The sequence below is a fragment of the Schistocerca piceifrons genome, chromosome 3, assembly GCF_021461385.2.
Source record: "Schistocerca piceifrons isolate TAMUIC-IGC-003096 chromosome 3, iqSchPice1.1, whole genome shotgun sequence".
Classification (NCBI taxonomy): domain Eukaryota; kingdom Metazoa; phylum Arthropoda; class Insecta; order Orthoptera; family Acrididae; genus Schistocerca; species Schistocerca piceifrons.
In genome coordinates this window covers 831,682,092-831,694,948 of record NC_060140.1, presented here as the reverse complement: position 1 = coordinate 831,694,948, position 12,857 = coordinate 831,682,092, and positions in this window count along the sequence as shown.

The following is a 12,857-nucleotide window of genomic DNA, read 5'->3' as shown; positions in this document are numbered from 1 at the left end:
TCTAGGTCTTCCGCAGTAGCGAGTCATAGATTGGAATGTTCCGTGCTCCCTAAGACGCCGATCAATTGCTTCGAACGTCTTCCTGTCGGGACACCTTCGTTCTGGAAATCTGTCTCGATACAAACGTACCGCGCCACGGCTATTGCCCCGTGCTAATCCATACATCAAATGGGCATCTGCCAACTCCGCATTTGTAAACATTGCACTGACTGCAAAACCACGTTCGTGATGAACACTAACCTGTTGATGCTACGTACTGATGTGCTTGATGCTAGCAATGAGACGCATGTCAACACAAAACCGAAGTCAACATTACCTTCCTTCAATTGGCCCAACTGGCGGTGAATCGAGGAAGTACAGTACATACTGACGAAACTAAAATGAGCTCTAACATGGAAATTAAGCGTTTCCGGACACACATCCGCATAACATCTTTTCTTCATTTGTGTGTGAGGAATGTTTCCTGAAAGTTTGGCCGTACATTTTTGTAACACCCCGTATAGCTCCATCGCTGACGTGGATCTGTAGTACAGCATTGGAGTATGTTTTATCCTCACTTGTATGGCATTTTCGGAGAAAGGAAATTTTATCTGTAGAAGTAAAACATTTCGGAAATAGACCTCTTGTGAAACTCAGCTGGCTCTGTTCGTCAATGAGACACAGAGCGCAGAGGTCAACGGTGCACGTGGTGCTGATGTGTTCCTTGACATTCGAGAGGCACTAGATAGCGCTCTGCACTGCCACTTTCTGAACGTAATACGAGCTTCTCGAGTATTGAATAAAAATTGTGATTGAATTTAGGATTTCCTAGCAGATAAGTTGATACATAGTTGTCAACGAAACAAATGGCTCCACCCTCTATACAAGATCAAAAATTGCAGTTGTGCTGCACACCAAAGCGATCAGATTTCGTTGAATGGGTTGCAGCACCACGATATCCTTGGAGAAGTGTTGGTGCGTCCGGAGGGTGTCATCAGTATCAAGAACATCGTTGTGATGCACATCGCATTGCGAACTGCCGTTTTAGACCGCGATATGTGTGCGAATTAACGCCCCAATGAACGGGTGGTTCCATTGACGCTTTGTGCCACCTCCTGATACCTTTTTGTGTCGATTCTGAGCCGTGGTGTGTCTGAAATGTTTTCCTCAGACGTCCATAAGGAAAGTGCACGATTTCAACGTTGGGCGACACGCTTCCGACCTCAAGCACACAGGCGTCAAGAGAAGGGGTCGATGTGTGGATAACAGGAGTGTGATGACCTTCCCATCGTTTGACAGGTCGACAGTAGAGTTGGAAATAGTTGTGGTGAAATTTGGTGCCAATGAGAGGTCATTAACCCATCTTACACCTGACGTGAACTTCTCAGTTCTGGTGTCTTTCTTTTTTAAGTGTAGACAACTTTAAGACTGAAGCGTAGCAGAGCCGAAAGATGACGTCGCAGAGCGCCAAGCTTTTCCACCAGTATAGAGGAAGGTTGTAGGCATCTTTGAGCCACATTTCACACTTCTGCATCGCAATGGTGGGAAATAATAGTTTCAAAAACGTGAGTGTTCAGTTCTTTTGCGCAGCCTGCAGTGTGCATCAAGTGGCTAACAGTGGCAGCTCCTTGAGGCTATTAGCAGACGAGGCAATTTTTTTTCTTATTAATTGGTATTTGACGTTAGCCATTTAGCCAGGGAAGAATTCTACAGACTTCACATCTGTCAGCATCTGCCTTCTTTGGAACTGAAATTATTACATTCTTCTTGGAGTCTGCTGGTATTTCGTATGTCTCATCGATCTTTCACTCCAGGCGGAATAGTTTTGTCATGGGTGGCTGTCCCAAGGGTTTCAGCAATTCTGAGGTAATGCTGTCTACTCCTGGAACCTGATTTAGATTTAGGCCTCTCACTACTGTGTCAAATTCTTCTCGTAGTATCGGGTCTCCCAACTCGTCTACGAGCTTGTTTCTCTTTTTCCAACTTAGTCAATTCGCGAAGTGTATGAAAAATTATCGTGTATATTGCCTAACCCTTCTTAGAACGTCGGCTCTCGAAATTAAGTGAGTAAACCTTTTTCATACTGCCTACTCACGGCGTTTGGTAACAACTCTGTAATGTTCTCGTGTTTACCAAACGAATCCATGAAGAATTGAGCCTCTCTCCTTCAGATCTTCTCTGTTTCCTCTATTACCTATATTTGGTGATGTTAACAGACCTAACAGCTATACGGAAAAATCAGTCGAAAGATTATTTTGGAAGCTCTCCCCTTCGCGTGTTGTTTACATTTCCTTAGTATTGTCCGTTGCACCTCAGTCTGGCATCTGTTGTAGCTACAAATAGTTGAACGTGTTGGTTTCTCTCTAGGTCGTCCCGAACGCATACTGCATGACATCCAAACGATTGTTACAGGACGTTGCATACACTGCTATGTCGCCGGCCTGATAAGTGTGACTAACGAAGTCGAAAAGTTTAGTTGTGATTCACGTCATAACACTGCGCGCGTCTAAAGAGCTGTTAGTGGAACTTCCTGTTAAGTTGTCTACCTCTGAATTGGCGACACAAGGACACACAGCAGCGATGCTGTATCCTCGTGACGGTCACATTTCCTCGTGTAAATACAATATTTCATGAACAGCAAGCAAGTGTGCCTCAACGTCTGTTGGGCTGTTTTCTGTTGATATGCGTCCACAAGCCTCCAGTATTTTAGAAAAAAAAAATCTTTTCGCACATGAAATGTTATTAAGTTCAAAATGGCTATTCTACCTCTAGACCTGGGAAGTTTCTTTTATATTGCTGATGACTGTTGATTTTTCCTACGGCCTCTGGTAGTCTCATTTAATAGATGGAAAAAGTCTTGATTATCGTGTGTTTGGCCATCTTCGCTAGCTGACGCGCCGATGTGAATCTTGCATACTATTTCATCCGTGACGGATGGAGGGTTCTGCGACGGTTCAAATGGCTCTGAGCACTATGGGACTTAACATCTGAGGTCATCAGTCCCATAGAACTTAGAATTACTTAAACCTAACTAACCTAAGGACATCACAAACATCCATGCCCGAGGCAGGATTCGAACCTGCTACCGTAGCAGTCCCTCGGTTCCGGACTGCAGCGCCTAGAACCGCACGCCCACCGCTGCCGGCCTGCGACGGTTCGGAATTTTAAGAATGATAAAGCACTGCAGTACGTCGGTTTAGTAGTACGAGTCTGTTTAGTCGCAAATAGTTGCTGACCTTAACCATCCGTCAAAAAGGGATGCACATATCTACACCACCATAAAGTATGTAACAGGGGGGGCAATTGACTGCCTTTCCAGTTACAGATGGAGTTGGAAGACTGTGCGTTTGGGTGCGAGCTGTTATCAGCAGCAATGGTACGTAAGGTACTGCTTGCGCTAATTACATGCTGTTTTCTGATGTACGCGAGGAACAAATGAAATTATTTAAGGGTATAAATAAAAATGCACGAATTTTATCGAATTATTCCATGCGGAGAAAGTGTTCATTTTCTAAAACCGTACATTCTCGTGGTAAAGGTATTCAGACTGCAGTCAGCGGACGGGGACGGTTACAGATCGGCGCGGCGCGGTGGATGGGGGGCGGGGGTGTTATTCTGTTGATTTTCTGCCGCGGTCGCGCCGCGGCGAAGCCCGACTGCAGCAATTCACAGGCAATTATAACGTAAATATACAGACAGCATTTCGTAAGAGACCCTACAGTTAAACCGGAAAAAATCGGTAATGCGCAGGTAAACGTGGCTGTGATCGTAAGTGAATAGAGGTTTTCCAGGCTCGCGTGCTCTGGCGAGCCTTCAATCTGCATTTTTTTGGTGTGGTATTTCTTTTTATTTAGTGATTGCCTTGCAAGTGCTGACAGCCATAGTAGGTTCAAATGGCTCAGAGCACTATGGGACTTAACTTCTGAGGTCATCAGTCCCCTAGAACTTAGAACAACTTAAACCTAACTAACCTAAGGACATCACACACATCCATGCCCGAGGCAGGATTCAAACCTGCGACCGTAGTGGTCGCGCGGTTCCAGACTGTAGCGCCTAGAACCGCTCGGCCACCCCGGCCGGCGCCATAGTAGGAAACTTGGCAGTTATTTCCCACGCCCGGAATGATTGTTTTCTCAGACACGCTACCGGTGAGTATACGGACTGGAATAGTGGTTCTGGGTGCGAGGGGTATTACCCTGCCATCATTATTAAATATAAATACTTGTAAAGAATCCAAACGGCGCCCGGTGAATTCAGCATGACGGACAGTTGAATAGGAATTATTCAGCCAAAGCACTCGGATGTGGGTTTGGAAGCATTACCCCGTTAAATTAAATAACCTGGAAGAAGGGAAATAAACAGCACCAGTTGTGCCTATGTGCTCTGTGTGTGCTTTGCAGTGGCAGATAAGCTTCCATTGCCTATGATTTCCTTGTTACTTCATACGCGAGTTGGTGCATACTCGCTGTAAAAGCAACTTTTTCTGTTCGTTTTCGTTCTCGACTATAATGCAGGGAAGAGTTTACATTTTTGCTTAGTTTTGTGCACTTCATTATCTCTGCTCGTTTGGACAGTGCGCGATTAATCAAGAAGACATGGATTCGACTTACTTGTTCTGGCACAAGTAGTTTGCTGTGAATAAGCCGCGCCCTTGAATATTGCTGACAGCGTTGCCAAGGAAACTCTTGATCATGCAATTGGGTAGTACCTGTCTCTGACGCTCCAAGCTAAATCGGTACGGGTTACAAGGTTGAAAAAGAGGTGTTTTGCTTAGTGGTAAAATGTGAACATACCTAACGTAATCGTGACATGATTATTCTCTGGAGGTAGTGAGCTCCGCTAAGGCAGAAAACTTCGAAGTACCTGAGCATCTGGTTTAACAATCACGGCAACTGAAAACCGCAGATGATTAATGCATGTAACGGATAGTGACATCACGCACGTTCTCCAGCAAAATGAAACTCAAGGCATATAATTTCATAGTAGTTCCAGTGGCGTTATACGGTACAGAGACCTTGAGTGCCGCGATGAAAAACTGTTTAGAGTATTAAAATGGTACTGATATTAAGAAGTACGGAAAGGCCAACATTATGCGGAGAAACGGAAATCAACAAAGTAAATATTACAGTAAATAAAATGCCCGCTTCATTTTAGGACTCAAAAATAAAGCACATATCCTGTCAGGAAGGTCGCAGTTCGTAGTAATAGACTGCAAATCATCGAGTAAAACTGAAGTGATATCAGGTGTTCCCCAGGGAAGCGTCCTGGGACCTCTGCTGTTCCTGATCTATATAAATGACCTGGGTGACAATCTGAGCAGTTCTCTTAGGTTGTTCGCAGGTGATGCTGTAATTTACCGTCTAGTAAGGTCATCCGAAGACCAGTATCAGTTGCAAAGCGATTTAGAAAAGATTGCTGTATGGTGTGGCAGGTGGCAGTTGACGCATAAAACGAAATGTGTGAGGTGATACACACGAGTTCCAAAAGAAATCCGTTGGAATTCGATTACTCGATAAATAGTACAGTTCTCAAGGCTGTCAATTCAACTAAGTACCTGGGTGTTAAAATTACGAACAACTTCAGTTGGAAAGACCACATAAATAATATTGTGGGGAAGACGAGCCAAAGGTTGCGTTTCATTGGCAGGACACTTAGAAGATACAAAAGTCCACTAAAGAGACAGTTTACACTACACTCGTTCGTCCTCTGTTAGAATGTTGCTGCGCGGTGTGGGATCCTTACCAGGTGGGATTGACGGAGGACATCGAAAGGGTGCAAAAAAGGGCAGCTCGTTTTGTGTTATAACATAATAGGGGAGAGAGAGTGGCAGATATGATACGCGAGTTAGGATGGAAGTCATTAAAGCAAAGACGTTTTTCGTCGCGGCGCGATCTATTTACGAAATTTCAGTCACCAGCTTTCTCTTCCGAATGCGAAAATATTTTGTTGAGCCCAACCTACATAGGTAGGAATGATCATCAAAATAAAATAAGAGAAATCAAAGCTCGAACAGAAAGATTTAGGTGTTCGTTTTGTCCGCGCGCTGTTCGGGAGTGTCATGGTAGAGAGATAGTATGATTGTGGTTCGATGAACCCTCTGCCAAGCACTTAAATGTGAATTGCAGAGTAATCATGTAGATGTAGATAGATGGGAATATCATCTCCATCTATGATCTTTACGCTACCTTCACGATATGTGGCAGAGGGTACTTCTGGAATCTTTATCTTTACCTCCTTTGTTGTTCCATTGCGGAATGGCGCCTGGTATGAATAATTACCTGCATTTTCAGTGGGCCTATGTCCCACTCCGACGCGGGGCCGGTCTTGTTACTATGGATCTGGCGATGTTATTATCAGAGGGCGACTGGATGCCCTTCCTGCCGCCACCCCGAACCTCCACGGGACAGAATAAGTTTGCCCCAGCTGTCTGCGTCTAGTGAAAGCCGTGAAATAGTGCGAAAGTTTTCAAATGTCTGCGAGTCGTGTAACTGAGGCGGGACGTGGGCACCAGCCCGGTATTCACCAAGTGGGATGTGGAAAACACCTGTAAACCGGCGTATGAGTATTAATTTTTCTTATTTTCTCATAGTAGTCATTTGGCGAAACGTTTCTGGGAGGAAGTAATATGCTGCCCGGCTCTTCTCGAAACGTAGGTCTCAGAAATTTAATAGTAAACCTTTTCGTGAGCAACAACGCATCTTCTGTAGGGCCGCCGCTGGATATAGTTGAGAATCTCCGTAAAGCTCGTACACCGATAAAACGATTCCGTGACGGAATATGCTGCTCTTTGTTGGACATCTCTCTCCCTCCGTCCCTGTCTCGCTCTTCCTCTCTCCCTCCCTTGTTAACCCAACCTGGTCAGGGTCCCAGATCGATTAGCAATACTCAAGATTCCGTTCGAATTAGTGTTTATCATTCACAATATACATAAATGACCTTATGGATGACATCGGAAGCTCACTGAGGCTTTTTGTGGATGATGCTGTGGCATATCGAGAGGTTGTAACATTGGAAAATTGTACTGAAATGCAGGAGGATCTGCAGCGAATTGACGCATGGTGCAGCTAATGGCAGTTGAATCTCAATGTAGACAAGTGTAATGTGTTGCGAATACTTAGAAAGAAAGATCCTTTATTATTTATCTACAATATAACAGGTCAGCAACTGGAAGCAGTTAATTCCATAAATTATCTGGGAGTACGCATTAGGAGTGATTTAAAATGGAATGATCATATAAAGTTGATCGTCGGTAAAGCAGATGCCAGACTGAAATTCATTGGAAGAATCCTAAGGAAATGCAATTCGAAAACAAAGGAAGTAGGTTACAGTACGCTTGTTCGCCCACTGCTTGAATACTGCTCGGCAGTGTGGGATCCGTACCAGATAGGGTTGATAGAAGAGATAGAGAAGATCCAACGGAGAGCAGCGCGCTTCGTTACAGGATCATTTAGTAATCGCGAAAGCGTTACGGAGATGATAGATAAACTCCAGTGGAAGACTCTGCCGGAGAGACGCTCAGTAGCTCGGTACGGGCTTTTGTTGAAGTTTCGAGAACATACCTTCACCGAGGAGTCCAGCAGTATATTGCTCCCTCCTACGTATATCTCGCGAAGAGACCATGAGGATAAAATCAGAGAGATTAGAGCCCATACAGAGGCACACCAACAATCCTTCTTTCCACGAACAATACGAGACTGGAATAGAAGGGAGAGCCGATAGAGGTACTCAAGGTACCCTCCGCCACACACCGTCAGGTGGCTTGCGGAGTATGGATGTAGATCATCATAATCAGTAGGAGAAATTGCCATTCGACATCTGTTGGCGGTTAAAAGCCTCGCCATGGATTAGGGTCTTTAGCAATGGCCTTCCATGTTGTTGCACATTTTCAAATGTCATTTGCCCATTTCCCATTAGGCAGTCGCCTCAGTTTTTTTTCCTTGTTTTTTGGAATTCCAGCCAAGTACTTATATGGTCCCTCTTCCATCCATTCGCCTGGTTACATGTTTCACCCCCCTTCCATTCTTCGGCAAGTGTAAATGTTGGATCATATTTCATATTACACGTAGTGGCCGCACTTCACTATTATCAGATATATGCAAAAAAAGTACAAATGGGTTGTTAATTAACGGACGTAAAGTGAGGTGAGAATGCATGCTGGACGCAGTTGTCGACGCCGCTTTCATTTGGCGCGCGCACCGCAAATGGTACTGGTTCAAATGGCTCTGAGCACTATGGGACTTAACATCTGAGGTCATCAGTCCCCGAGAACTTAGAACTACTTAAACCTAACTAACCTAAGGATATCACACACATCCATGCCCGAGGCAGGATTCGAACCTGGAACCGTAGCGGTCGCACGGTTCCACTCTGAAGCGCCTAGAACCGCTCGGCCACACCTGCCGGCTTGATGTTGTTGCTGCAGTGTATATGGAACGTAGTGCGACTCAGATGCGGGTATGTAAGTACCGACATTTTGGCATATACTTAATCCAACTTATGACGATGAACCGCTTTCCAAATGTACAGAAATGCTATTAAAATGACGGTTTCATGTGAGAGCTCGAGAGATATAAAAGAAATTATATTGACAGTGAAGAAAAATACACGCCCCTTTGATTACCATTAGTTATGTTAAACTGTCCTTAGATATAATGAACTGCTTGTAAGATGTGAAAGTGATTGCTGAGAGCCATTACCTATTTTTTCAATTGTGTGATATGTTTGACACTGGATGCGACGTAGTTCGTTCAGAAGTGGCGAACGTTGGAGCAAGTAAGTTGCACGGGGAATCAGTAGGCAGTTTGAACCCCTTGGTGTCAGTGAGCCAGGGGCTGGGACCCTCTCAGTCCGCAGAATCTTTAACCCGAACCAGTAACCGCAGGTCTTCACAATGCGTACCACTCTTTCCATCCGTGTACGCTGTGCGGCAAAGAAGATTAACGATGCCACTTTGCATACGCCCGAATTTTGTTACTTTCTCCTCATCACTGGAGTGAGGGATACGTAACCAACCGTCGTAAATGAATGATCCAGGTCTTGGATGAACAACGTGTATATGAGCAGCGCTTATGAGGCAGGTGTTTGACGTGGCCGGCGCTTTCACGAAGCACATTACACAATCGCCTGCGATGTGTCCACGGAGGATTATTTCCTGTGGTCGTTAGTGTCTGAATCTCCTGTACGAAGTGCAGAGTAACTGGTTGGAAGGATCATAGCTGCCTTCTCGTTGTACGTTAGACCAGAGACATATTTGAAGAATTACGGCAAAATGCATGCAGCGTTATAATGAGATCATTGACACTGACGTTCGTGAGTGAACAGTTGCTGCTGCTATAAGGGGTAAGTTGTTTATGACAAATATTTAACGATTCACTACACTCCAGCGGCGCCTTGTATTGAAGTATGCAGTTTAGTATTCTCCAGCGCCTTTTTTACGTTGTTGCAAAATATATTGGGTGTCTCCCGTAAGAGTCGTCAAGCGCATTCTCTCTGTTATTTCGGCGGATATTTGCAATTTCGTGTGTTTTCAACATATAGCTGGAGCCAGCCCAAAAACATATTGCTCGTCAGTCTTTCACTCAACGCCCAGCGTCGATGGAATGTATCGGTTTCTTCCCTGTTACAAACAAAATGATTTTTAGAGTGGAATTTTGCTTGCGCATTCGACAAAGAGGTCCAAAATTATTCTAGTGCAACATGTTTTTTTGATCATTGTGTATTAACGGGGACGTAAAACACGAAGAATAATTATTATTCCAGTAGCGACAGCACCGATCTTGGTCCGCTACCGCCATACAGAAGCGCTGCTCGTTCCCTGCTGGAGTACTTGTCAATATCGATAAAACGAATAACGCACCAAACTAATTCTGGTCCGCTCTATCGAATGAGGACGGAAAATTCCGATTTTAAAATCCTTTTGTGTGTAACGGGGAAGATCCCGACGCTTTTCGTCAACACTGTGCGTCGAATGAAAGATATGATAAGCAGGATTTGTTTGGGCTGACTCCAGCTACACGCTGTAAAAACGAAATCGCAAATATATGCCCAAACACCAGATAAAATGCGCCTAACGACCCACGAGAGAGAGATTCAGTAGAGCAAAAACCATTACAACACTTGACTCTAGGATAATCAGAACAAACCAGTAGTTTAAATGCGAACATTTTTAGGTTAGGCTTTACCGTGACTGTTATTGACATTAAATGAAACAACAAGTTTACTGTTACCAGTCACCATTTTATTTATTTCCACGACGCGTTTCAAAGATTTAAACCTGCATCGGGTTTGTTTACAAATGTGACAGTATACATGTGATGTGTTAAGACAGCAAAAGGAACCTGTGACCACTGGAGGCAGTGCCACAAGTTCCTCCAAAAAATCGTAACACAACACACACACACAAATGTCATACTAACTAATGTAAATACACCCGATGATGGAGGTTTAAACCTTTGAAACGCGTCGTGGAAATAAATAAAACGGTGACTGGTAACAGTAAACTTGTTGTTTCATTTAATAACAAACCAGTAGGCCTAGAATATAGATGGTAGGATCATTTAGGAGTCTGACAGAACTAAAAGCTCCTAAGCCCTTACGTTAATATACCAACAGAACAAAACAAAACAAATTTTCTTCTACCGAGGTGATGTAGGGGTAAGACTATGGACAAGCATTTGGGTAGACGGCAGTTCAGATCCCCGCCCGGCCACAAAGATAAAAGTTTTCCGTGGTTTCCCTAAATCTCTAAGGCAGATGCTGAGATGGCTCCCTCGAAAAGGACACGGTCGATTACCTTCTCCAGTCACAAATTGTGCTCCGTGTCTAATGGCCTCTTCGTCGAAGTGACTTTGAACTCTTATCTAGATTGAGAAAGTTTGAGCTAGCTCTCGTGTTTATCTGTTAAAATAGCCCATAGTAGCCAGTCCGTTTTACACATTTTACGTTTACGTCTATACTCCAAAGGCATTTTACAGTATATGGCGGAGGGTACTTCGTGTAACCCTGTACCATTCGCGAATGCTGCACCTGAAAGATGATTGTCGGTGAATCGTGCCTTTTTTGTCCTTTTGGTGCGATCTAATAAAGTTAGCACCGCGATTAGGTTGCGGAGAAAGCCAGCGTTATGGTAGCGGCGCGTTCCCAGGCTGGGACACAAATCCGTCGCAGCCCGGAAGAAATTGTGTTCGTCGTCGGGAGTATTGAAATTGGGCGGCGCTTCCGCGGCCGTCCCGTCTTTGTTCTCAGGCTAATTCTCGAAAGTGGCCTTCCGGCTGCTTAGTAATAAAGCACACGCGTAAAAACAAAGGAGCGCCCATCAGCATGCGCGCCTCACCTTTCGCGGAGCGCCCGATTCAAATGTAAATGCAGATAAAACGTTGCAGTCCCGGCCCGCGACGAGCTTGCAATTCACCGCCATTATCGGTCCCCGTAATGCTTAAATAAACAGCTTCTTTTGTATTGCCAGACCCATCGCTTTTCGCATTTTCCTTTTTTCCCGCTTTTGCCGTTTCTTGCGGACTCGGATTGTCCCGAGTTGACTCCATCGCGGAGAGCGCGCGTATCTGACACGGCGTGGCCTCGTCACCTCAGTCGGAAAGCAGACTGACTCTGCGCCCTTCAGATCACTTACTCTCACCACTGTGGCATTTTCTTCTTTGTCTTCAGTCTCAAGTTAACATCGAAACGTAACAGAAGCAACCCGTTTTCAAGTGCAAATGAAATGAAACGTGGATCTCGTTACACAAAGTTCCCAGGAGGAATGGTCCGTAACCAGGGATATGAAGGGAACGATCACTTGAAGCAAGAAACTTCATACGGTCGAATGCCCTGTTCCGAATGGTTACCGAGATAGAACTTGGTACACACAGCCCTTATTGTCAGGTAACAATCGCTGTGAGAGTAACAGCCTTGTACGTATCATACTTCAGCAGATATGACGTCATAGACGTTGAGAGACGTGAAAAACTGCTGCTTTGTGTATGACGTTTAAATTTATTACTTCTTTGCTACTAACTCTATTCGCAGCACATTTTGCACAAGGTATTCACATTGTAACCTCCCAGCAAATAAAATAATTTAGGGACAATGACGATAAATGAAAAATAGTGTAACCTCCCAGCAAATAAAATAGTTTATGGACAATGACAATAAACGAGAAATAGCAATCTGAGCCAAGTGTAAGCTCCCCACAAAAATGAAAGACAATTCAATGATAATGAAAACGAAAATAGACCGAAAAGTCGATCTTAGGCCCTGTGCAATAATTAAACCCGAATTCTTACCTCAGTAAAACTGCATCTCTAGATTCTGCTATTATTCTTCGGCATAGCTTGGAGGAAATGCATCGCAAATATTCTTTGAATTTAAGTGAAACCTTTCTTTAAGGAAATGCATGGGAAGTATTCTTTCAATTCAAATGATTATTTTCTTAAAAAATTACTTTGAAAACAAAATTATAATTGGGGCATTTCTTGAACAAATTAATTACAAAAAATATACATTACATTATCTGATGTGCGCAATTCAGCTTCATTACCTTATTTAACAACATACCTCGTCCTGAATCTTGACCAGAGACTCATGTCGACGCCCGCCGACAGCGTCCCACTCGCGACTGACTGCCATTCGCAACTGCGTCCCACTCGCCACTCTACCAGACTACTACTGCCGACAGAGTGCCACTCGCAACTTACTCTCGCGCGGTCAAGCGCAGACTAGCAACGATAAATAACTCTCTGGTCAGAGATTCTGTCATGCCTCGCCACTGCTGTTACAGAATACATATGGAACGTACGCGTTTCAACATATGCCGCTGAATGTACCTAAAGAATCATATCATCTATCGGGCGATATGACCTCATAAACGCTGAGATACGTGG